At 48.5% G+C, this 7,492-nt stretch overlaps 1 protein-coding gene across 1 annotated transcript in view; it reads left to right on the plus strand.

Moving 5' to 3' along the window:
* ZC3H3 (zinc finger CCCH-type containing 3) overlaps positions 1 to 7,492 on the plus strand; it is a 93,542-nt gene that overhangs the window by 69,398 nt on the left and 16,652 nt on the right. The gene's annotated exons all lie outside the window — the stretch shown is intronic.

A 7,492-nucleotide genomic window follows, 5' to 3' on the forward strand; every position in this document is an offset into this window, starting at 1 on the left:
CTGTGCCCCCCTGGACCCCGCCCTCCGTGGGTCCTGTGCCCCCCTGGACCCCGCCCTCCGTGGGTCCTGTGCCCCCCTGGACCCGCCCTCCGTGGGTCCTGTCCCCCCCTGGACCCGCCCTCCGTGGGTCCTGTGCCCCCCTGGACCCGCCCTCCGTGGGTCCTGTGTCCCCCTGGACCCGCCCTTCGTGGGCACCAGATCACAGCTGTCACTGCTGCTGGCTTTGCCCATGGGTCTCTTGTAGGTGTGAGTGCTCCCTTCTCCACAACACAGGTCTTGTGCTTCCTGCCTGGGGGTGCACTTCCTGCCTGGGGGTGCACTGTGAGGGCCTCGCCCAAGAATCTTTCCCATCAGGGTCATAGCCATCTCCCACACCCCTGCCAGCTCAGGGACTTTACGTCACTGTGGGGCCCTGGGCCGTGGCGAGAGCAGCTCTAGAGCAGGCCATGGGTGGGGTTCAGACCCCACTTTGAGCCCTGACCTGCCAGCATCCTGCACAAGCAGCTTCATCCCCAGGCCTCATGGCCGTTCATGCGCAGGTGGCCGTGAGGAGTCAGGGTCAGTATGAGTCCGCAGGCAGGGCCAGGGCCCCTCTGAGTGAGCTCTGGGTGTGTGTGGCGTGAGGCAGGGCCTCACTTAATTGTTCTCTGTCCGTGGGCCCTTTCCCAGAAACCACACAGTCAGCAACCATTCTTCCCCACTGACATGTCTGGCCGCTTGAAAAGCAGAGCTCTGTTGACGTACCATCGACACCCACGCAACTCCTGGCAGTGCAGTGCGTTTTAGTAGGTATGGGGTCACGCAGCCTTGGTGGCTTAAAACATTTCCATCACCCCAGAACCGCTCCCAAGCCCCTCTGCAGTTGGTCCGCGTCCCCACTCTCAGCCTCTGGTGACCACGGACCTGCCTTCTGTGTCTCTCTGAGCGGAGGCGTGCAGCGTACAGCACAGCCGTTCACACCTGGTGTCTTCATTTAGTGACGTCTTCAGGCATCCGGGCCTTCGTTGTTGTTGGTGGAGGTTATTCTGTCCTGTGGCTCCCTCACGTTTGTTTATCCCTCGTCTGTTGCGGACGCTTGGTGGTTCCAGCATCTGGCTGTTGTGATGCTGCTGCTGTTGGCATTCATGTTTGTAGTGAACATGTTGTTGTTGTTGTTGTTATGTGCTGTCGAGTTGGACCCGACTCACAGCCACCCCTCCTTGGGTTTCCGAGGCGGTATCACTATGGAAGTAGATTGCCCAACTTTTCCTCCTGAGGCGTGGTCTCATTTCTCTTGGGTAGAGACCTAGGAGCGGAATTGCTGGGTCATATGGTGAACAGGATCTTTGACCAGGGGAGGAACTAAAGTGGTGTCTCTCTGTGGTTTGGTTTTGTATTTCCCTAATGGCTAGAATGTCGACCCTCTTATGTGCTTATTAACTATTTCTGTTCTTTCTTCTGTGAAATGTCTGTTCAAATCTTCTGTCCAATTTAAAATTGGAATGTTTGTCTTCTTGAGTTCTAAGGGAGCCTTGTATATTCTAGATAGAAGTCCCTTATCAGATAAAAGATTGGTAACAATTATCTTTTTTTTAATAGTGTGTTTTGAAGTGAAGCCTTAATTATCTAGCGCTGCTGTAGCAGAAACACCACAAGTGGAGGCTTTCACAACAAATTTCTTCTCCCACACTTTAGGAGGCTGGAAGCCTGCAGTCAGCGCCGGCCCTCGGGGAGGGCGTTCTCTCTGTGGGCCCTGGGGAAGTCCCTGTCTCTTCAGCTTCCATTTCCTGGCTCCTCAGGAACCTCCATGTGGCTTGGTGTCTGTGTTCCCCCATCTCTGCTTCCTTGGAGTTGCTTGTTTAATCTCTTTTATATCTCAGAAGAGATGGACTCAGGGCACAACCTACACTGACCCTGCCTCATTAGCACGACAAAGACCGCCTGTTCCAGTGGGACTGTAACCCAGGCACAGAGGTTAGGACTGACAACATATATTTGTGGGGACACAATTCAATCCATAATAATGAAGTTCAGTTAATTGTGTTATTACTACTGTTACCCACGTGTGGCTTGTGCTAGGAACTTTTGCCTAATCCAAAGACATGAGGATGTCCTCTTACGTTTTCTTCTAAGACTTTGGTTGTTTTGGCTCTTAGGTTTAATCTATGATCTCTTCTGAGTCAGGTTTTTTGTGTGGTGTGGGTTGAAGGTCAAAGGTCATTGCTTTGCATGTGGATATTCAGTTGTCACAGAGTTAATTCCTGACAAAATGATCCTTTTGTCTTGGACTTGCCTGGCACCTCTCTGAGATTGTATTCTTAAGTTAATTTTCAGTTTGCTCATGCCGTTGTATGGAAGTACAATTGATTTTTGTATATTGATCCTGTATCTTGTAACCCTCCTGACCTTGCGTAATAACGCTGATGGTTTCAGGGGACTCCTTTGGGTTTCTGAGCTCATGCTCATGCCGTCTGCACACAGAGATGGTTTCCTTCTTCCTTCCAGTCTGGATGCCTTCTTTCCCCTTGTCTCAGCACCCTGGCAGACCCTCCAGAGGAACAGGTTTTTCTTTAATTGTGATTTCAGTGAAAGTTCACAGAGCACGTTTGTTTCCATTCAGCTGCTCACACACGTTTGGTTTCATGACGCCGAATGTGGACACACGTTTGGTTTCATGACACTGAATGTGACCGCCCAGTCCCGTTTTCCCTGCGCTTACTGCTTCCAGCCTCCTCCTCTCCTGGCCCTTCCTGTCTCCTGGGCTTTCTCCCTGGCCCGTTGCTGCCTCTCTGATCTGTGGTTGATCGTTCTGAGGAGTGTGTGCCCCCTGGGGTGGTTGTTCACCTCAGAGACCTGCTATTGGGCTGGAAGTTGAGCTACCGGGGTGAGTTCAGTTTCAGATTTGAAGGGTCACTGAAGGCCGTAGTCTTGGGGGTTCCACTAGGCTCTATCAGACCAGTAAGCCTGGTCTTTTTTGTGATTCTGAGTCTTGGTCCACATTTTTCTCCTACTCTCTCCAGGATCTCTGACTGGATCCCTTTCGGAGTGGTTGGCAGTGGTGGCTGGGCACCATCTAGTTCTTCTCCTCTCAGGGTCAAGGAGGCTGAGGCTCACCTGGTCCACGTCTTTGATTTTCTTCACTCCTCTTTGTTCCACGTGAGGAAAGACCAATGGTTGCACCTTGGATGGCCGCTCCAAAGCTTTCACTATCCCAGTTGCTATTCACCAAAGTGGGAAGTAGGACGTTATCTTTGTGGGTTATGTTAATGCCAGTTGACCTTGGTGTCTGCCGAGACCCTGGCCTCGAGCTCCCAGCCCCGTGGCTTGTTGTTCGAGGTGTTTGGTTGTGGCCGAGACGTTTTCCTGACCTTGGTCCTTGTTTGCTCTACTGTGTGTAGATACTGTGTATGTAGATATGTATGTACATATGTGGAAATACCACCTACCAAACCTGCATGTGGTCACGGGGGTGCTGCTGCCCACCCGCCCATTGCTGATCATCTTGCCTGTCGACCTGTGTGTCCACTCGCAGGTCAGTGTTTGTCGCTGCTGATGGTTCAGGGTCGCGAGTGGGATAGCATTTACTTTGGCTGTCTGTAAATTACACACAGCTCTCTGTGAATTACTTTTCCTTAGTGATACTGTGCTGGTACACCCTTTTTGTATATTGCCTTTCCCTTCACCCCAATTAATAATGTGTTTTTTATGTAGTTAGTAATTTTCCCTCCTGTCCCATCCCATTCCTGGTAGCCATCAAAGAACATTTTTTCTATGTGTAAACCTTTCCTTGGGAGCTCTGGTGGCCTGGTGCCTAAGGCATTTGACTGCTAACCAGAATGCTGGTGGTTCAAACCCACCAGCCACTCCTCCGGAGGAAGATGGGGCAATCTACTTCTATAGCGATACCACCTCAGAAGCCCAAGGAGGGGTTGCGATGAGTCAAAACCTTTCCTTGACTTTTTCTAACAGTGAACTCATACAACATTTGTCCTTTTGTGATTGACTTATTTCACTCAGCATAGTGTTTCCAGGTTCATCCACCTTAAGAGGTGCTAAAATGGCAAGGAGGCCACATCTTCCGACCTCCTCTAACCCTGTAAGAGGAAGACAGGTTTACCAGCAGTAACCCAAGGCCTATTCCTACAAGGCCAGACATGCTGCCTCCCTCCAGCCCTTTCTCCAACCATTCCTCCCAAAGCACCCACCACCTCTCTCCGGGGTTCAATGATTCGCTGCAGTGGCCACACAGAACTCACAGATTATAGAGTTTACTAGGGAAGCACCAGGCTACAATTCAAGCTCAGGAAAAACGCTCAGTCTCTCTCCCAGCCCACCCTCCCTTAGCCAAGTCTCTCACAGTCTCTCCCCCAGCAGTGCATGTCCCTCGGTGTCTCACTCAGCGATGTGTGTCTCTTGCGTCTCTTTCCCAGCAGCACGTGTCTCTTTCTGGAGTGCATGTCCCTTTCAGCAGCATGTCTTCCTCAACCAGCAGTCAGAGAGAGTTCTGCCTCTAGGAGGCCTCCTTTTGAGCCTGGAAGAGTGGCCAAACTAGCCAATCATAGCATCAGAACTCTAAGCACCTGAGAAAGAGTGGGAACCTCCCAGAACATTGTTTTGTGCCACTCCCAACAGAAATACTCCAGGTGGGCGACTTTAGCAATCAGGATCTCCTCAGTTGCTAATAGTAATCCCCGCCTTGGAGATTACAAAGACTTATGGGTAGAAAAGCCACACTAAGTAATTTACTACACCGCAAGAGGTGTTTTGAGAATTCCTCATTCTTCTTTAGTGTTGCATAGTATTCCATTGTGTGTATGTTCCATAGTTTGGTTATGTATTCATCACTTGAGGGGCGCTTGGGTTGCTTCTACTCTCTGCTGTTGTGAACAGAGCTGCAGTGAAGATGTGTGTGCACACATGTCTGTTCATGTCCTGGCTCTCATTTCTTTGGAATAGATACCTGGTGCTGGGCTTGTTGGATCAAATGGTATTTCCGTTTCCCACTTTCGAAGGACAGGCCAGATTGTTTCCCATGGTGGTTGCAGTGTGAGAGTTCTGATCTGGGCACACCCTCGCCAGCACGCGTTGCTCCTGTCTTGCTGAACCTGGCTGTTAGTGCTTGTCCTGATTCCCTAGTGCCGCTCTGACAGGAAACACACCACAAATGGGATGGTCTTAACAAACAGGAGTTTATTCTTACAATTTGGAGGCTTTAGGTCAAGTTCAAAGTGCCAGGCTCTAGGGGCAGGGTGAAAGCCCCTCAACCTTGGGGTCCAGCTCTGCCTCCTGCTCCCGGCCCACTGGAGCTAGAGGCATTTCTTCATTCAGACAGCCTCTGGCTGCTAAGGCTGAGAAGCTGCAAGGTTGACAAATAAAAAGGCATAGTCCTAATGTTACCAAACCACACGGCAGGCCATTAACGTAAGTCCACTGTAAGGCCCAAGGCAGGCTGCTGAGCAACAACACGGCTACATGCAGGGTCCAAGCGTGCCATAAGCTATATAAGAAACCATTCCCGAGGCTTCTCCTTATATACAGGAAGCAGACCGCATCCCAAAGGCAGCTACTCAACTGCTTGTGGTAGATCTCACCATGGAGCTGATTACCAGTCTCATCATGGGGAATAGCTACCACCAGCTGCCCAGCCACTCAACCAGGCCCAGCCAAGTTGACACACAAACATAACCACCACAGTGCTGTAGTGAGATGAGACCTCATTGATGTTTGACTTGCATCTCTCTAATGGCTGATGGTCTCAGGCATTTCTTCACGTGTTTATTGGCCACCTGAATGCCTCTTTGGTTGAGTATCTGTTCATACTCTCTGCCCATGTTCAAACTGCATTGTTTGTCTTTTTGTTGTTGATGTGTTGGAGTTTTCTATAAATTTTAGAGATACGTTCCTTGTTAGGTACGTTGCCAAATCCCAGTTTGTAAGTCATCTTTTTAGTTTTTTGGACAACTTTTTTGATGTACAGAAGAATTAAATTTTTAGAAGATCTCATTTGTTTAGTTTACTTTCTGTTCTTTATGCGTTTTTGGTTATGTTTGATAGTCTGTTTACACCATAAATTACAGTCCTCAAGATTGCCTTTATTTTTTCTTTGATGGTCTTTATAGTTTTAGCTTTTAAATTTAGGTTTTTGATCCATTCTGAGTTAGTTTTTGTATATGATGTGAGGTATGGATCTTGTTTCATTTTTTCTGTAAATGGATATCTAGTTTTGCCAGCACATTGGTTAAGAGACTGTCTTTTCTCCATTTAATGGGTTTTGGCCCTTTGTCAAAGATAGCTTTCCATAGGTGGACAGCTCTCTTCTGGGTCCTCAGTTCTGTTCCGTTGGTCAGTGTGTCTATCTTACCAAAACCAGGCTACTTTGAGATCGGAACGTGTGGGACCTCCTCTTTTGCTCCTCTTCTTCAGTAGTGCTTGCCTATCTGAGGTCTCTTTCCTTTCCATATGAAGTTACTGATTGTTTTTTCCATCTCCTTAAAGAATGTTGGTGGGATCTGGGTTGGGATGGCACTCATCTATAGGTTGCTTTGGGTAGTGTTGATATTTTCACGATGTTAAGTCTTCCTGTCCATAAGCATGTTGTCTTGTTCTTGATCTTACAGGAAAACTATCCCATCTTTCAAGGAGCCCTGGTGGTACAGTGGTTAAAGTGCTTGTCTGCTAACTGAAACGTCGGTGGTTTGAACCCACCAGCCACTCCACAGGAGAGAGAGGTGGCAGTCAGCTTCTGTAAAGATTACAGCCTTGGAAACCGTATGGGGCGGTTCTGTTCTGTCCTGTAAGGTTGCTGTGAGTTGGAATCAATTCGATGGCAGTGGGTTGGGTTTGGACTTTGGTACTCAGTCTTTCACCGTTAAGTTTGATGTTGTCTGTGGGTTTTTCACACGTACCCTTTACCAGGCCAAGGAGGGTCCCGTCTGTTCTGAGTTTGTTGAGCGTGTTTATCATGAAGGATGTTGAATTTTGTCAGATGCTTTTTTGCCTCTTTTGAAAGGGTCACGGGTTTTGCCCTCTGTTCTTGGATCCTGGTGTGGTATATTCACTACACCGACTCCTCACTGATCAGCTCTCTCGTTTTCTGACATTTCACATTTATGACAATAGTAGCAAATCTACTATCTGCTGTTCTGTGGATTAACCTGGGTCCCTCCCTGTGTCCAGTTGTGAGGATTTTTGTCCACACTGCAGACGATATTCTTCAATCTTCATCAGCAAGTGCTTCAAGTCATCCACACTTTCAGCAAGCAAGGTTGTGTTGTCAGCGTATCATGGATTATTCATGATTCTTCCTCCAATCCTGTTGCCACATTCTTCTTCATATAATCCAGCTTCTCAGATTATTTGCTCAGCAAAGAGATTGAATAAGTATGGTGAAAGGATACAACCCTGATCCATTCCCTTCTTGATTTTAAGCCATGCAGTGTCCCCTTGTTCTGTTTGAATGACAGCCTCCTGGTCTATGTACAGGTTCCTCATGAGCACAATTAAGTGTTCTGGA

Source organism: Orycteropus afer, unplaced genomic scaffold (assembly GCF_000298275.1).
Source record: "Orycteropus afer afer isolate SDZICR_OR568_19922 unplaced genomic scaffold, OryAfe1.0 scaffold00574, whole genome shotgun sequence".
NCBI lineage: Eukaryota > Metazoa > Chordata > Mammalia > Tubulidentata > Orycteropodidae > Orycteropus > Orycteropus afer.